Source organism: Callorhinus ursinus, unplaced genomic scaffold (assembly GCF_003265705.2).
Source record: "Callorhinus ursinus isolate GAN/ISIS: 27379988/994484 unplaced genomic scaffold, GSC_fseal_2.0 scaffold31, whole genome shotgun sequence".
Taxonomy (NCBI): Eukaryota; Metazoa; Chordata; class Mammalia; order Carnivora; family Otariidae; genus Callorhinus; species Callorhinus ursinus.
The window spans coordinates 11,096,184-11,116,155 of record NW_027397093.1 but is presented as its reverse complement, the minus strand read 5'-3'; the positions used below and the strand labels follow the sequence as shown (position 1 = coordinate 11,116,155).

General features: G+C 35.0%; 1 protein-coding gene across 8 annotated transcripts in view; it reads left to right on the top strand.

Moving 5' to 3' along the window:
• The window catches only part of ADK (adenosine kinase), a 492,673-nt gene that overhangs the window by 338,180 nt on the left and 134,521 nt on the right, over positions 1–19,972 (top strand). The gene's annotated exons all lie outside the window — the stretch shown is intronic.

Sequence of the window (19,972 nt, the reverse complement as noted above, 5' to 3'; positions counted from 1 at the left end):
TCTCCCTCTGCCTCTCTCCCCACCCCATTTTGCGCTCTTGCACGTGTGCACTCTCTCCCTCTCTCAAATAAATAAAATTTAAAAAAAAACACCTGTGTTTACCATAAATTTTCAAAATGTCAACAGTTAGCCAAAACAAAACAAACTTGGCTCTTATTTTCTACCTGATACCACCTTCCCTTTTTCAGAAGGCTATATACTACTAATGATGCTTTAAAGTTTTCCTGATAACCTTAATATTAAAAATTTTAAAATGCCTTGTCCACCAAGGTTCTCTCTTCACATTGATCATTGTGAGACAAGGAATGAATGATGTGATCCCTATGATTACCTCAGCTTATTGTTTGGAAAGAATTTCCAGGCCACAGCACAAAGGGGGAGGGGGGACCCTCTTGGTAGTCTCTTTTGAACTGAGGAGATGGAGCCAAAAATTCGGGAAATCTAACAGCTGGACAGCTAGAGTACCAGAAAACAAAGAGCTGCATAGACAGGGAATGCAGATTTGCAGAGTCCCACCCAAGTCTTCAGTTGAGAACCAATCAGTGCATATTTGTCAGGAAAGTAGTGAAGGCTAAGAACCACCTGAAAAGATTAGAGGGAATAATCCTCAGAGTGCTTGTAGAACCTGTAATCATTCTTGTTCTGTGAGCCAGAGTAAATAACCTCATAATTCATGGGGCTCCAGATAGAGTACTCAGAACACTAATGGGGCAAATTAGACTAGAGTAGAAGATACTGTGGTTCCTCTCCTAACAGTATTATTCCAATATAATTGACAACCTGTATGTAATGGACAAATTCCTTGAAAAACATACAGTACCAAAGCACACTCAAGAAGAAATAGAAACAGGGCTATTCAGGTTACCTATTAAAGAGATTGAATTTTTAGTTAAAACCTTTCCCACAAAGAAAACCCAGATTTGCAGAGTGTTGCTGCTGTGTTGAATTCTGGCACAAATTTAAGGAAGAAATAAGAACAGTTCAATACAAACTATCCCAAACTATTGAAGAAGAAATAGTACCAAAAATCAAACAAAGAATTAAAAGCTACAGACCAATATCCCTCATAAAAATAGATGCAAAATTCTTAAGATAATTTTAGCAAATCAAACCCAACAATATATAGGAAAGATAATCATCATGACCAGGAATGCAGAAATCAATCAATATAATCCATTTTAATAAAACTAAGAAGAAAACATGATCATCTGAATAGAGATGGAGAAAACATTTGATGAAATCCAACATCCTTTCCTGATAAAAGCCTTCAGAATACTAGTAGAAGAAAACTTATTCAGTCCAACAAAGGATATTCACAAATAATGTACAGCTAACATCATACTTGGTGATGAAAGACTGAATATTTTCCTTATAAGATCAGAAACAAAACAAAACTCTCAACTTCTGTTCAACATTGTACAGTGCTAGCAAGGCATGAAAAAACATCCAGATTAGAAAGAAGTAAAATTATGTCTATTATCAAATACCATTATTGGGTTTTTTTATTCTATAAAATCTGCAAAAAGCTATTACAACTAAAAGAGTTTAGCAAGGTTGTGGGATACAAGATAAACATACAAAAACCAATTGTATTTCTATATATTAACAGCAAACACTTGGAAATTGATATTTAAAAATACTATTTCTGGGGCACCTGGGTGGCTCAGTCAGTTAAGCATCCAGCTCTTGATTTCAGCTCGGGTCATGATCTCAGAGTCATGGGATAGAGCCCCCCGCATCAGGCTCCATGCTCAGCAGGGAGTCTGCTTGGCTCTCTCCTGGAGAGAAATAAATAAATAACAATTACTTACTTAATTAATTTTTTATAATACTATTTCTGATACCAGGGCACCTGGCTGGCTCAGTTGGAGGAGCATGCTACTCTTGATCTCGGGGTTGTGAGTTCGAGCCCCGTGTGGGGTGTAGAGATTACTTAAATAAAACTTTAAAAAATAAATAAAAAGTTAAAATGTTATTTCTGATATCATAAATATGTATGACATATTTGGAATAAATCTGAGAAAAGAGATATGCAAAGTTTGTATATATTAAACACTACAAAACATTGTTGAGAAAACTTAAGAATTAAATGGAAAGAAATAGCATATTCATGTTTCTTTAAGACTATTGTTAAGTGTCAGTTCTCAAATTTGTGTATGGATCCAACATAATTTAATCAAAATCCCAGCAGTCTTTTTCGGTAGAAGTCATCAGACTTATTCTAAAATTCATATGGAAAATTCTGGACTAGAATAGCCAGGCCAATTTTGAAGAAAAAAAATCAGAGGACCTATAATATTACATTGTTTCAAGACTTTCTATAAAGCTACAGTAATCAATACAATGTGGCATTGGCCTAAAGATAGACAAGTAGGTCAGGGAACAGAAGGGATAGTCCATAAATAGACCCATAATTGATTTTTCAACAGTTTCGAGGTCATTCCATGGGGAATAGTCTTTTTAACAAATCATGCTGTAGCAATTGAATACCCATATCCAAAAAAGCAAACCTCAGTCCATACAACTGTATAGCTCTTCGAGTGTCCAAAATTAAAAAGTGTGACCATACCAAATACTGGCAAAGTATAGAGCTAGAACTGTCATACCCAGCTGGTGAGAATGTAAAATAGTACAAATGCTTTGAAAAATAGTTTTCCAGTTTCTTAGAAAGTGACATATACACCCACCATATGACCTTGCTATTCCACTCATAGGTATTTACCCAAGAGAAATGAAAGCATATGTTCATATAAAGACATACACAAATGCTCATAGCAGTTTTATTTGTAATAACCAATGTCTGGAAAGAATCCAAATGTCTATCAACTGGTGACTGGATAAACAAATTGTTATATATCCATACAGTAGAATACTCAACTATAAAAGAAGTGAACTATTTATATATGCACCTACATGGATGAATCTTAGAATATATATGCTAAGTGAAAGATGAGATGCCAGGCAAAAGTACACTCTGTATGATTCTATCTAAAGTAAATTCTAGAAAATTCAAACTAACCTATAGTGACAGAGAGTAGATCCATGGTTGCCTAGGGATAGAGATGTACTGTGAGGCAATGATCACACAAATGGACATTAGGAAAATGTTGGAAGTAATGGATATGTTCCTTATCTTGAGTGTGGTTATGGTTTCAGGACTTGATTCATGTGTCAACACCTATCTACTTACTTTTAATTTGTGCAGATTATTATATGACAATTATATCTCAAAGTTTTTAAAATATATGTACTGTATGATTCCATTTATAGAAGTTTAAATGTAGGAAAAATTAATCAAGTCACTCAAATAAAAAGTTCCAAAGAACCAGTGTCAAATGAATAAGTACCAATTTATTTTTTTTGTTGACCCTGTATCAAATTTGTTATTTCTGTGAAAGATTTCCTTGTATTTCAATGGTATTATCAAGCCATTGACAGTCTTCAGTGGTGTTATCAAGTGCTTTGACAGTCTTGGGTTTTAATCTTACAGACTTTTATAAATTATCGTACCCCACCATTGAGTAATGCTTTAAAGTTACAAATGTTTTCCACTAAAACCATCATTTAGGGGTGCCTGGGTTTGTCAGTCGGTTAAGTTCTGCCTTAGGCTCAGGTCATGATATTGGGGTCCTGGGACAGAGCCCTGTGTCAGGCTCCCTGCTCAGTGGGGGTCTGCTTCTCCCTCTGCTCCCTCACCAGTTTGTGCTCTTGTGCACTCATGTTCTCTCTCTCTCTCAAATAAATAAATAAAATCTTTAAAAAAGCATCATTTAATATACACAACCTGTGGCTGGTTTTCTAATGCATGTAAAGTTGCAGCTTTGCTCATAAAAAGTATTTGGTTTTTGTTAGGTGGTATTGGTAGTGTTATTAGGAGTGATGTTATTCCTCTCTTAATTAAGTTTTACTTAACTAGCTTGCTTAGATAACATGCACACCTCATTCCTTTGATAAAACATAACAGGTAGTTACAGGTAAATGAGGGAGAACTCATGGATGTTAGACTATTCTCTGGTATACCACCTTACTTCTCTTCCCACAGTGTTCTTTGTTTACCAAGAGTCAATTTATTTGTTCCTAAACCTTTTTAATGCAGTTTGTCTTCATTATTAATTATTTAGTTATAACATAATCTGATGAAATGTGATTACAAATGGAATGAGGATTTGATTAATGAATTAAGGTGGGGTACAAAATTCAGTAAAGATAAATTGCTTTCAAAAGTTGCTCTTGAATTAGATGTGGGCATGAAAATTATAAAATAATAAAAGAAGAGAAAAGCTGTAAATATGCTCAGGAGTAGCTTTATAAATGTCTACAAGCTTTCACTCTGCTTTAAAGAAACTGAAACTGGAAATCAGAAACTATGAATTATGGATTTGGTTCTATAAGAAAGATTCTAGAATACCAGTCAGCAGACACAAACTCAAAGTTTTGACACTACTTTAAATATTAGCAAATGATATATATTTATAAATTAATAAAATGCATAGATTTTTCCTTATTTTAATCTACTTACTGATTTATTAGTCAGCTATTCCTTTAAGTTATTTCTTAGAGCTTAAAATGTTTTTTAAAAACCTAAGGATTAATTTTCTTACATATTCTAATATTCAGTAACACTGACCAGTTTTATTCTAAATCAGCAAAATCCTTGTTCTGAAATCTAAAATAAAATGCCTACCATATTTAATTTTAGATAGTTATTCTTTTTTCATTGTTAGTATTACAGGCTCAACTGTAGTACCTTTCAAGCCAAGTTTTTCCCATTTCTCATCCTCACTATTTCTTTTATCTGATTTGCCCAGAGAAAATGATATTCTTCTCTAGGGAATATCTGAAAATATTTGGTTGGGCAAATCCAGACACAAAGTAGAAGTGTCCGCAGGAATACCATTGCTGCATCAATGTGATAAAAAACAAAGTATAATTATTAAGTGATATAATTTACTTTTTTCTTTCTTTTCTTTCATTGTGGTAAAAAATAACACAACAGAAAATTTACCATTTTTAAGTGTACAATTCAGTAGCATTAAATACACCCACAATGTTGTGCAGCCATCATCAGTATCCATTTCCAGAACCCTTCATCATCTCAAGCAGAAGCTATGTACATATTAAACAATAACTCCCCACATCTCTGATAACCACTATTCTATTGTCTCTCTATGAATTTGCCTATTTTAGGTTCCTCATTTAAGTAGGATCACACAATAGTTGTCTGTTTATGTGTGTCATTTCACCTTAACTTAATGTTTTCAGTGTTTATCCATGTAACATGTATCAGACTTTTTGTCTTTTTTTATTCAGTCATCTGTTAATAGACATTCAATTTTTTTTTGCCTTTCGGTTTTTGTGTATCATGCTGCTATGAACACTGCTGTATAAGCATCTGTTGGAGTACCTCCTTTCAAGACTTTTAGGTATTTACCTAAAAGTGGAATTGCCAGATTCTATGTTTAACTTTTTGAGGAACCACCAAATTCTTTTCCACAGCAGCTGCACCATTTCTATTCCCACCAGCAAAGCACAATAGTTCCAATTTCTCTGTATCCTTCCTAATGCAATTTTCCCCTTTTTTTGACAGTAGCATTCCTAATGGATGTGAAGTACCATCTCTTTGTGATTTTGATTTGCGTGGTTTACTTTTAACTGAGATTCAGAAATGCATAGAAACAAATTTCTCTGTTACCTCAAAACTTTTTGGTGCCCTGTTACGTTGCATTTTGTACTTTGAAACTGCACACCTGAATTTAACAATTTCTTGTTAAGGTAGTTTTGAAACTAGTATAGAGCTTCATTAAATGTTATATTGTATTTTTAATTTTTTTGACATTGTCAAAGTTTAAAATAATTCTCTTCAGCAACAAACGTTTGTTAGCTGGAATCACGTGTAATCAGCTTAATAAAGAACTTTCTACATGCAGTTAATTATATCCATTGATGCCTGCTAACGAAAGCTACTTTGTAGTCATTATCTAGCAATACATGACTAAAGAACTTGATTATTCTTCTTGTTTTTCATTTTTATTAAATTAAGAAGTTTTTTTGAATAGTGTCATTTTGCAAAGGGTTCTTAAGAGTAATACCTTTCAAGGCTCCATAATCACTAGATAATTAACCTGCCAGGATTAAGTACACTCAACTTTGCCTCAGGATGCTTAACTCTCAAATAAGGTCAATTATCTCATGATAATAACTGCTTTGTCAAGAATTACCACTTAATTCCACAGTGAAACGTCACATCACCCATACAATGCACTTTAAGATCATTTAAATAATAAAATACAGCTTGAAAATCAGACAGAAGAATTCAGTTTAATTATTTCAGACAGATTAAGAATGATAACATTTTAGATAAAACTCCCTCTCATATACCTCGTATTTTGAATCTCACAGATGATTTCTATTTATAAAGATTATATATTACTCTGTTTCATCAGTCCTTTTGCTGGCAATATTCCCATTATCTTGCAGGGAAATCCATTTTAAACCTCTTGACCCTACAGAGGATTCACTATATTTAAAATCTGTGGTATAGACCAGGAAAACAAAAATTACTTTTTCCTCAGTGATGATTTAACTTTTTAAAAAATATATCTATTTTATCAGTGAATGAGTCACGAAACAGTGACCATAACTCTGCAGTTTGTTGATGTGGTTGTGTTATTGTCGAGTCGCTCTTCAGTCTCATTAGAACAGTGATACACAGCCAAAAACATGAATGCTACTTTGGAAGAATGCATCAGGACATTTTGAAAGAAATGTAAAATTGGCTTTAGATATTTGAATCCTTTTTTTTTAAACCTGACTATGAATGGCTGTTTCCTTATAAGTAAACTCTTATAATCTTTTTACCAAACCAAATGGAATAGATTAGGTTTTTCTTCTCTGTTTACCTATTTGGGGAGTGGGGGAGGGGATTTTATTGGTATTTATTGTTTACACTGTTAAGTCCATTTTAATCTAATAGCCATTGATTCTTTTTAAAGAATCTATTCTTTAAAATAGATTATCAAAGTTTCAGATAAAACAGAGTTTATCAAAGGTTAATTACAATTAAAAGCACTGCTTTGATAAACTCTGTTTTATCTGCTCAGTTTTTGTACATCTGTAAAATGGAAGATATTTGCTATTTCAATATGAAAATCTATAAATCTATAAATTACGTGTGCCAAATATGATAAGTGCTATACATGAATACACCTTCACTCAGATAATTTCTTTGGTTAGGAAACTTTCTGTTCTTTGTAAAGTTATTATTTTTAATTTTGGAAGTTCTTTGTCTCTCAAGTCTATGCATATTTTATTCTAAGAGAATTTCTTTTTTTAATTTTTATCTTTTTGTCAAATCTAAGTCCTTAAGATACATGATGTTTAAACATTTGCAGAGAGCCAGCCTCTCACCAGATCCATATTCTGACAGTAGAAGAGATGGTCTTTTTTTTTTCCTTATTTCAAGGTATTCCCATCATGAATGTGGATTATCTAAAATGGTAATGCTACCCCTTTAGTTATACAGAAGGGCCTTGTTTCTTCCAAGGAAAAGTGGAAGTCACCTTCCTGAGACTGTTCATACAGATCTTTCCATTCCTCTTTCTTTGCTATAAGCAGTGAGAGGAGCCTTTGATATAGACAAAATCTAAGGTGGTTATAAGATCAGTCAAGGAAGGTGGAAAGAGATGTTTTCAGAGAAGATACATAACCCCTTCAAAAAATAAATAAAAACTTATGGTGCTCTTATAAAATTTGACATATTTATAGGAGGATAATGAAATTTCAATTAAGACAGGACTATGGCATCATAAGATCACTATTTAGTTCCTGGATTTAACTTTCTCCTTAGGGTTTTTCTGATATATTTTACTGGCCCGGGGGAAAAAAATTCACCGTAGCACAAGGGAGGCTCCTCATGTCAGTAGCATGTTGTAAAGATGTGCTATTGGAAGGATTCAGAAAGAGCCAAAGGCTATATAGCTATGTGATTTACATTTCCCTTTCTTCCCTTCTCCTTAACTCCTTTTCTCCTTTTCTCTTCTGATCCCTACCAATATACCCTTCCTTTCTTGCTCCCTTTCTCTCCATCCCCTTATCAACTCCATTGTCTCTCCAAAGAGGAAGGTTTTTAAGTCATTCCCAGACTACTATCCATTATTGGTAAAAACAAAAAACAAAAAAACAGCAATTTGAAATAGCTTGAATTGCTTTGTAGATAATCATATTTTACTTAATGCCATACGTACCATGTTACTCAGCATTTCAATTAATCTTTTTATTTGATTATTTCAGTTACTGTACTACAAATTTGTGGCTATCATAATTATCATCTGCCTAGTATGCCATGATATAAAGGTAATGAGTAAATATTTAAAGTTCTTATTTAATTCATTTTAAAATGTCTTATTAAATTTCTTAAATGAAACTGACTTCTTATGCATAAAAATTAAATTTATATGACAATGGAAAGAGCACTGGACTTTATTCAGAAAATCTGGTTTTTGACTCAGCTTGAATTTTTTTCTGTGCCTTTCCTCTTTGATGCTAGGCAGATAATTAGCAAAATTTAAATAGGTTCTGTAAATTAGTAATAGTATTTTATCAACAGTCATTTCTGAATGGTGATTCTACAGTGGTTATGTAGAATGTTCATATTTGGAAAATTCCTGATGTCCTTTTTCTGATTCAGACCCAACCTAGGATCCTGTATTGCATTTAGTTTTCATGTTTCCTTGGTCTCTTTAATCTGGAACAACTCCTTGGTTTTTCTGTGTCTTTTATGACCATGACACTTTGAAGAGTACTGGCCAGCTATTTTATAGAATGTCCTTCAGTGTAGGATTGACTAATATTTCCTCTAATTAAATGCTTTTTTGGCGAGAATATCTCAGAAATGCTGTTGTGTCTTTTTTCATACTGTGTATCAAGATTTCAACGTTTCTCATTACTAGTTATATTAATTTTGATCACTTGGTTAAGGAGATGTTGACCCAGTTTATGTACTTTAAGGTTATTTTTCCTTTTGTAATTTAATTAATAAGTATCTTATGGGAAAATACAAGAGACTATGTAAATATTTTGTTCTTTCATTATATTTTACCCACTACTTTTAGCATCTATCTGATGATTCTTGCCTCCAGTAATTATTTTGGTATTTGCCAAATGATGGTTTTTTTTCATGTAAGGTGATTTTTCTGTGCTGCACCTTCTCCCCAGTTATTAATTCCTTAACTTATAATTTATGGATATTTATTTTATTCTATGGGTTATAATCCATTGCAGTCATTGTGTTGTTTCTCCAGTTGTCCTGATTTGGGCTATTAGGAGCTTCTTCATGTTGGCTCCTCTGTTCTTTTGATGTACACTCATTAATTTTTGAGCACTTTACTTTCTGGTACCACAAGTCATTCGAAGTTCATCTTATATTTTCTTTGTCTCAGCCCTGGAATCATCCATTTCCCTATAGAGTCCTGGTTCATTGGAGACTAATTTATTAGAAATTAATATTTAGAAACCAAGAGTTGGAAACTAGATGTGCTCAGTGCTACTGGTTGGTTGTCTTTACTTCTGGGTCCTCTCAACAGACAGATCTAAGAAATATGTATATATGAACATACACATCTGTATCTTTCCACCTATCTGTAGCTCTATTTATATTAAAAACAATATAAGAAATAGCACAGAAGGTCATAGGGGAAGGGAAGGAAAGCTGAATGGGAAGAAATCAGAGAGGGAGACAAACCATGAGAGTATCTTGACTCCAGGAAACAAACTGAGGGTTGTGGAAAGGGAGGTGGGTGGAGGGATGGGGTAACTGGATGATGGGAATTAAGGAGGGCACGTGATATGATGAGCACTGAGTGTTATACACAACTAATGAATGATTGAACACTACACCAAAAACTAATGATGTACTATATATTGGCTAATTGAATTTAAATTTAAAAAAAAAAAAGAATAGAAAAACATGACACCATAATAATACTTCAGACTGCAGTCTAATGCCACAGGGTTAAAGCTAGCCTTCTTTCCTTATTCATATTTCCTTTCTTTGGCAGTAAGAAACCTGGCTTTCATTATCTACAATTTAATGACTTATTTGCTCAGATCTAAAGTATATATAAAGTAGTTTCAGAATTGCAAAACCACCCTTGGGAGAAGGTGAATATATTTTGCATGTAGAAGGGACATAAATTGTAGGCTAAAAGACAGACTGTGATAGGCAGCCTATAAAATGTCCCACACTGATCCCTTTGTCCTGGTATTCATGGTCTTATATAGTCTCCTCTCCTTGCCCATGGGTCTAGGTAGAGTGATTTGTAACAAATAGACTCTGGCAAAAGTGGTAATAGGTCATTTCCAAAATTACATTACAAAAGTACTATGACTTCTGTCTCATTTTCCCTCTCTTGTTCTCACTTTTGGAGCCCTCACTCTGGGAAAAGCAAGCTGCCATGTTTTGAGTAAACCTAAAGGCAGACTCACATAGCAAGGAATGTTGTCCCCAGTCAGTAGCCAGAGAGGACTTGAGGGCTACCAACAGCCATATGAACGAGCTTTGAAGCACATGAGCCCTTAAACATGTGATGACTGCAGCCTTGGCCCATGCCATGGTTGAAGCCTTTGGAAAGACTTTGATGAAGAGGCACCTAAGCGAAGCCAGCCCTGGATTCCTTATCCATGATATAAGCGTTCGTTGTTTAAAGCCACTAAGTTTTGGAGCAGTTTCTCATGCAGTAATAGATAACTAATACTTGCTGTGAAAAAGAGATTTATGAACTAGACTTCACTATTTATGTATAACTCTTTTTGTCTTTAGTTTTTGAGTATATTAGTCAAAATACTTTTTTTAGGTGACTTAGGTCAGTTTTTTTTTCCCCCCAATCCCTCAGGGTGGTTATTATATTTAATTACAATTAGGTTCATTTACTACTATTTGCATTCTATTAGGATTCCCCAACATTCTGAATTATTTTAATTTTTTTAAGTATGTGAAACATTTACATGGTTTTAAACACCAGAAGTGTGCAAAAAACTTACTTATAAGTGTCACTCCCTACGACCTCATTTCTCATCTACTTTGCTCCTTCTCTCGTTCTTCCTACTCTGTTTCTTCCCACCTACCCTCTGCCCTGTGGGTAATCTCATTAGTTTTTGGCTTAAATTCCTACATTTCTTTTAGCATAAATTAGAAGCAACATATGTATTTTCTTATTTTCTTATATCCCTTCTTTGTTACATGAAATGCAGTATACTCTAGCTTCTCCTTGCATTTAGCCCTTATTTGTTGTTGTTAATTGTATCTTGGAAATTATTCCATAAAAGCTCAGAGAGATCTTCCTCACTTTTTTAATAGCTGCATTGTACCTGTACTGTGTGAATGTACCAGAATTTATTCAGTCACTCTCTTGTTATTATGGGCATTTAGGTTGTTTCCAGTATTTTGCAGTTAAAAGCAGTCTTTAATTGAATAACTTTATGCACTCATTTTTATGTTAATAGAGGTGTTTTTTCAGGGTAAATTCCTACAAGTGGGACGGTTGGGTCAAAGGATAAGTACATATGTGGTTTTGTTAGATATTGCCAAATTGCTCTCCCAACAGCAATGCATATGAATGCCTATATCTAAAGGAGTTATTTTAATGTTTAATTATCCATCTAATAAGAATTCACTAAAAGGGTAAAATTCTAGCCTTATGTCAGTGGCTCAGTCGGTAGAGCATTTTATCTTTGATCTCAGAGTCACGAATTCAAGTCCCATGTTGGGCATAGAGCTTACTTAAAAAAAATTGTTTTTAATTGCTGCAAGAATTAAACTGAATTAAGACTAACATGATTTAGCCCTACCAGCCCATTCATTTTAGCACAGTAGAAATAATCCAAGAAATAAAAAGTGATCATTCTTTAAGGTATAGATTTTAAAGACTCATTTCATTTTTGCTTGTTTGTTTAAAAACATTAGATAAATATGAATGAATCCCCATTATATACTCTTTAGTTAGTTTTTTTTTTCTGGCCCTTTATTTTTTTTTTTTAAGATTTTATTTATTTATTTGACAGAGAGAGAGACAGCGAGAGAGGGACCACAACAGGGGGATTGAGAGAGGGAGAAGCAGGCTTCCCACTGAGCAGGGAGCCCGATGCAGGGCTCGATCCCAGGACCTTGGGATCATGACCCTAGCCGAATGTAGATGCTTAAAGACTGAGCCACCCAGGCGCCCTTCTGGCCCTTTATTTTTATCTTTATTTCTTACTTCTCTCCCACAAGCTCCTTTTTCTCCTGTACTACAGAATACACCGTGGTCATTTTTGGCTTCATGTCCTTTCATATGCCACTCCTTCTGTCTTTATCCTCATTTCTCTCCAATTCTATCTGGTAAACTTCTACTTATCCATTAAAATTCAGTTCATATACTGGAGTGCCTGGCTGGCTCAATCAGTAGAACATGCAACTTGGGGTTGTGAGTTCGAGCCCCACTCTGTGTGTAGAGATTACTTAAAAATAAAATCTTAAAAAAAAAAACAGTCCTCAGTTCATATATTACCCCCTTCACGCCTTCTCCCCTACTTCTCCACCACCTCCACCACCAATCACCTAGTCTTTTTTTAAATGTGATTCTGTAATATTTCGTGTGTCATTATACAACTTACGTTGTTTACTAATGACATCTTAATGGATTTTCTTTTACTAGAATGTGTTCCTTCACAGCACACTTTCATTCTTCATTAGAGTCCTACTGCTTAACATATATGTAATTATTAAATATTTAATAAATGAGTGAATAAATTTTTTCCTCTCTAGGGAGAGTTTGAATCTTTGCAAATTATAGAGAATAGTTACCTTTACAAATCTTTATGCTCCTACTTAATCACCACTTTTGATCTTAGAGAGATCTAAGATTTAAGATTTGATCTTAAATCTGAATCTACCAAACTAAATTTTTAACTACTTTATGTTTGACATTTAAAATATTTTTAGAATAAAATATTGACCCTTGCTTTGACAGTTTTATGTATTCTATGTAACATAAAATTAAAACTATGCAAAATTAAAATTAACCTGTAATTAAATAAACTTTGAATGTTCTCTTTATTGCTTCCTAAAATAGAACATTGTACATTACATGGGCTATTAGGTTGGCTCTTGAATTTGAATGGCAGCCCTAAAATTCGTAACTCTTGCAACAGTGTGAAGAAATATTTTGTAGATATGTATCAAGTAAAACTGAAAAATACTGAGCCCTATCATTTTTATAGTTTAAAAATGCATACATTTTTCTTGCCCTGTAGGCGCTAGCACTAGGTGACAACACGCACAATGTATGCTTGTGTACTTTGCTTTTCCTTGATCATCACTTTTTACCTTAGTATTGTTTCCACAGCAACAGGGTGGGCTGCAATTGAATTGTGACAGTAACTACCCAGATTTAGCATCAGACTTATAAAGGTTTAAGGGCTCAATTCTTCGTAAGTCTGCCCCTACTTAAGATTCCAGCTGAACTTTGGCCACCGACACTTCTAACCAACTTGGCTACAAGTTCGGGGATTCCCACAACCCTCTCAGGTTTAATAATTCATCTAGATGACTCATAGAACCCAAGAAGGCACTATACTTAAAATTACAGCTTTATTTTAAAGATACAACTCAGAAACAGCCAGATGCAGAGATGCATAGGGAAGCATCTATTAGGATCTTAGAGCTTTATGACTTCTCCCATTATACTCAAGGCGTATCACCTTCCTACCACACCAGTGTGTTTGCCCACCAGGAAGCTCCACTAAGCCTCAGTGTCCAGAATTTTTATTGTAGTTTCTTCATAGGTATGATTGATCAATCTCTAGTTCCCCCATCTTTGGAAGGTGGGTGGACCTGAAGTTCCAACCCAATCTTGAAGCTATTTAGGGACCCACAATGAGTTACCTCATAAAAAAGATACTCCTATCAGTCAGAAAATTTCAAGGGTTTTTATTTTTATTTTTTAAATCTAAATTCAACTAACCAACATATAATACATCATTAGTTTTGATGTAATGTTCAATGATTGATCAGTTGTGTACAGTACCCAGTGCTCATCACATCACATGCCCTCCCTAATGCCCATCACCTAGTTACCCCATCCCCTCCACCCACCTCCCTTTCCACAACCCTCAGTTTGTTTCCCAGAGTCAAGAGTCTCTCCTGGTTTGTCTCCCTCTCTGATTTCTTCCCATTCAGTTTCCCTCCCTGTCCCTGTGGTCCTCTGTGCTTTTCCTTATATTCCACATGTGAGTGAAACCATCTGATAATTGTCTTTCTCTGATTGACTTATTTCACTTAGCATAATACCCTCCAGTTCTGTCCATGTCAATGTAAATGGTAGGTATTCATCCTTCCTGATAGCTAAGTAATATTCCATTGTATATATGAATCACATCTTCTTTATCCATTCATCTGTTGAAGGACATCGTGGCTCCTTCCACACTTCGGCTGTTGTGGACATTGCTGCTATGAACATTGGAGTGCATGTGCCCCTTTCTACTACATCTGTATCTTTGGGGTGAATACTCAGTAGTGCAATTGCTGGGTCATAGGGTAGCTCTATTTTTAACTTCCAGGGAACCTTCATACTGTTTTCCAGGGTGGCTGTACCAGCTTGCATTTCTGCCAACACTGTAAGAGGGTTCACCTTAAAATTTGTATGGAACTAGAAAGGACCCCAAATATCCAAGGAATGTTGAAAAAGAAAACCAAAGCTGGGGGCATTACAATGCCTGACTTCAAGCTGTATTACAAAGCTGTAATCATCAAGACAGCATGTTACTGACACAAAAACAGACACATAGATCGATGGAACAGAATAGAGAGCCCAGAAATGGACCCTCAACTCTGTGGTCAACTAATCTTCGACAAAGCAGGAAAGAATATCCAATGGAAAAAAGTCTCTTCAATAAATGGTGCTGGGAAGATTGGACAGCCACATGCAGAAGAATGAAACTGGACCATTCTCTTACACCACACACAAAGATAAATTCAAAATGGATGAAAGACCTAAATATGAGACAGGAATCCATCAAAATCCTAGAGGAGAACACAGGCAATAACCTCTTTGACCTCAATCGCAGCAACTTCTTGCAAGACACGTCTTTAAAGGCGAGGGAAACAAAAGCAAAAATGAACAATTGTGACTTCATCAAGATAAAAAGCTTCTGCACAGCAAAGGATACAGTCAACAAAACAAAAAGGTAACCCACAGAATGGGAGAAGATATTTGCAAATGACATAACAGATAAAGGGCTGGTATCGAAGATCTATAAAAAACTTCTCAAACTGAACACCCAAAAAACAAGTAATCCAGTCAAGAAATGGGCAGAAGACACTTCTCCAGAGAAGACATCCAAATGGCCAACAGACATGAAAAAGTGCTCCACATCACTTGCCATCAGGGAAAAACAAATCAAAACCATAATGAGATACCACCTTATACCAGTTAGAATGACTAAAATTAACAAGACAGAGAACAACAAATGTTGGCAAGGATGTGGAGAAAGGGGAACCCTCTTACGCTGCTGGTGGGAATTTCAAGGGTTTTTAAACTGTGTCAGGAACCTAGGACAAGGACCAGATACATTCTTTATTATACCACATTAAGGGTATAGTGAATAGATTATTATTTGTACAAGCTTTGTAATTGGGGTAAGGGAGTACAGAATCTCATAATCTAATCCATAAAAAGGAGATAAAGTACAAGTACACAAAATTTGAAATGACAGAGGTAAGTAATGAAAACCGAGACATTTGGAAGAATGTTTATTTTGAGACTACAGCATGGGTGGTAGGGATACTCATTGCTACAAGATTGTTTCCCCATTGAATTAAGAAAACAATCCCATTTTCAACTGCACCAAAAATAATAAAATACCTAGAATAATCTTAACCAAAGTGGTAAAAGACCTGTACTCTGGAAACTATAAAACAATGATGAAAGAAATTGAAGATGACACAAAGAAATGGAAAGATATCCCATACTTATAGATTGGGAGAACAAGCATTGTTAAAATGTTCATACTACCCAAAGCAATCTACAGACGTAATGCAATCCCTATGAGATCACCCAACAGCATTTTTCACAGGACTAGAACAAATAATCCTAAAATTCATATGGAACCAAAAAGACCCCAAATAGACAAAATAATCTTGAAAAAGAGGAACAAAACTAGAGGTTTGACAATCCCAGATTTCAAGATATACTACAAAGCTGTAGTAATCAAAACAGTATAGTATTGGCACAAAAATAAACACATAGATCAATGCAACAGAATAAAAAGCACAACACCAGTCAGAATGGCTAAAATTAACAAGTCAGGAAACAACAAATGTTGGTGAGGATGTGGAGAAAGGGGAACCCTCTTACACTGTTGGTGGGAATGCAACCTAGTACAGCCACTCTGGAGAACAGTATGGAGCCTCCTCAAAAACTTAAAAATAGAACTGTCCTACAACCCAGCAATTGCACTACTAGGTATTTACCCAAAGGATACAAATGTAGTGATCCAAAAGGGCACCTGCACCCCAATGTTCATAGCAGCAATGTCCACAATAGCCAAACTATGAAAAGAGCCTAGATGTCCATCAACAGATGAATGGATAAAGATGTGGTACACACACACACACACACACACACACACACACACACACACACACAGAATGGAATATTATTCAGCCATCAAGAAAATGAAATCTTAACATTTGCAACAATTTAGATGGACCTAGAAGGTATTATGCTAAGGGAAATAAGTCAACAGAAAAAGACAATTATCATATGATTTTACTCATGTGTAATTTAAGAAACAAAACAGGATCATAGAGGAAGGGAGGGAAAAATAAAATAAGATGAAATCAGAGGGTGAAATAAACCGTAAGAGGGTCTAAACTATAGGAAACAAACTGACAGTTGCTGGAGGAGAGGTGGGTAGGGGCATGGGGTAACTGGGTGATGGGCATTAAGGAGGGCACGTGATGTAATGAGCACTGGGTGTCATATGCAGCTGATGAATAATTGAACTCTGCCTCTGAAACTAATGATACACTGTATGTTAATTAATTGAATTTAAATAAAATTAGAAAAAAGAATAGAAAGCCCAGAAATGAACGCACAATTATATGGTCAATTAATCTACAACAAAGGATGCAAGAATATGAAACGGGAAAAAGTCTCTTCAACAAATGGTGTTGGGAAAACAGGACAGCTACATGCAAAAGAATGAAATTGACCACTTTTCTTACACCATACACAAAAATAAACTCAAAATGGATTAAAGATCTAAATGTGAGACCTGAAACTAAAAATTCTAGAAAAGAACAGAGGCAGTAATTTCTTTGACACTGGCTATGGCAACATCCTTCTAGATATGTCTCCTGAGGCAAGGGAAACAAAAGCAAAAATAAATTATTGGGACTACATCAAAATAAAAAGCTTCTGCACAGCAAAGGGAATAATCAACAAAACTAAAAGGCTACGTACTGAATGAGAGACGATATTTGCAAATGACATAGCCAACAAGGGGTGACTATCCAAAATACATAAAGAACTGATAACAACTCAACACCAAAAATACAAATAATGCAATTAAAAATGGGCAGAAGACAGGAACAGAAATTTCTCCAAAGAGGACATACAGATGGCCAATAGACACATGAAAAGATGCTCAGCATCACTCATCATCAGGGAATTACAAATCAAAATTACAATATCACCTCATACCTGTCGGAATGGCTAAAATCAAAAACACAAGAAACAACATGTTTTGGCAAAGATGTGGAGAAAAAGGAACCCTCATGCACGGAATGCAAACTGGTGCAGCCACCATAGAAAACATGGAGATTCCTCAAAAAATTGACTGTAGAACTACTGTATGATCCGGTAATCGTACTACTGGGTATTTACCTGAAGAATATGAAAACACTAATTCACAGCAATATATTCACCCTTATGTTTATTGCACCACTGTTTATAATAGCCAAAATGGAAGCAACCCAAGTGTCCATCGATAGATGAATGTATAAACAAGATAGTGTGTGTGTGTACACACACAATGGAATATTATTCAGCCATTAAAAAGAATGAAATCTTGTTATTTGCAACAAGATGGATGGATCTAAAGATATAATGCTAAGTGTGGGGCGCCTGGGTGGCTCAGTTGGTTAAGGGTCTGCTTTCAGCTCAGGTCATGATCCCAGGATCTTGGGATTGAGCCCCGCATCGGGGCTCACTGAGAATCCTGGTTCTTTAGAACATAGGACATGATAGATGTAGAAATCCATATACTTGCTCATTTACTTTATGCCATTGAACATATACAACAGTCTCAAAATAATATTCTTACTGCCACCACTACCAATGTGATTATCAAAAATATTTTTAATTTTTTACTTGTGATTCTGTTTTCTCCCATTTTTACAATTTATACTACATTTTTAGAGTATATAGTCATTATATGTTATTCTCTCGCTGTTATTCTCATTTATTCTTAGTTCTATAAGTAACTATATATTTAGTGTAATGTTTATTCTGTGTTGATGTTTCTTTAGTAGTTTTGATCTGAAGCTTATTGTATAGTGGTTTCCTCAGGAAAGCCTCATGGGAACAACACAGAGACATTCTTCAGGACAAATGACTCACCATTTTAAAAGAGGAAGAGAGAAAATGTGTAGGTTATAAGAAACCTAACAGATATGTCAACCAATAACAATGCATAGACTTTGTGTCCCAATCCCGGTTGAACAAACTGGAAAAAAACAACAACAGAAAAACGTACAAGGCAATGGGGGAAGTATGAACAGTGATTGGATTATTTGTTGCTATTAAGGAAATACTGTTAATTTTTTTTTAAAGATGGGTAATGATGTTTTACTCATGTTTTTTTAAAAAATAATCTTTATTTTAGACACTAAAAATATATCTAAAACATATGTGTAGGATGATCAGAGCACATCTTACTGAAAAAGTAGTGTTTGAGCAGAGATCTGGAGGACGTATCTGAGGAAAGAGCATTCTAGGCAGATGGACAGTAAATGGACTTCAGTGAGACTAGTATGGCTAGAAAGGGAAGCAGTAAGAGATGAGGTAGGACTATATGGGGTGCTAGATTATTCAGGGTCTTGGAGGCCAATTAAAGGACTTTAACTTTTATTTAGATAGGAGGGAAATGGGTGTGGTTTTAAACATGAGAGTGAAATGGTAAGATTTACCTCTTAAAGGGATTATTCTGACTGTTGTGTTTATTAATTAAATACTTTTTGAGTGACTCTTATGTGCTAAATCCTGGGAATCAAAACACAAAAATACCCACCTTCTTAAACTGATATTTTAGTAAGAAAGACTACACTAGAAAAGACGCAAAGGCAAAATCAAAGAGACTCATTGTTAGGTTATACCAATAATCTAAGCAAAAGATGATAGAGGTTTAGACCAAGGTGGCAGTGGCAGCAGTAATGAAAATGTTTAAGTCTGGATATATTTTGAAGATGGAACCAACAAGGATTTATTAATAGATTGAAAGAAAAAGTCAAGGGGGCACCTGGGTGGCTCAGTTGGTTAAGCATCTGACTTTGGCTCAGGTCATGATCCCAGGGTCCTGGGATGGAGCCCCCCATCAAGCTCCCCTCTCAGCAGGGAGTCTGCTTGTTCCTCTCTGTCTTCCCCTCCCCCCTAGTCATGCTCTCTCTCTTTCTGAAGTAAATAAATAAAAACTTAAAGTCAAGGATGATGACATGTTCTTGGTAAAATGGCACAGAAGATAATCACTATTTGTGACTAAGATTTGTATATTACTTTCAGTTGTCACCTTTTCAAAGTCAGAAGGATATCGTGAAGCAGAGTATCTGGGGCTTGCTCATCTACATTGGACCTAAGTTCTTATATCATTTCCATTTAGCCTCTTCCTCAAGAACTAATGGGGGTATATATATATATATATATATATATATATATATATA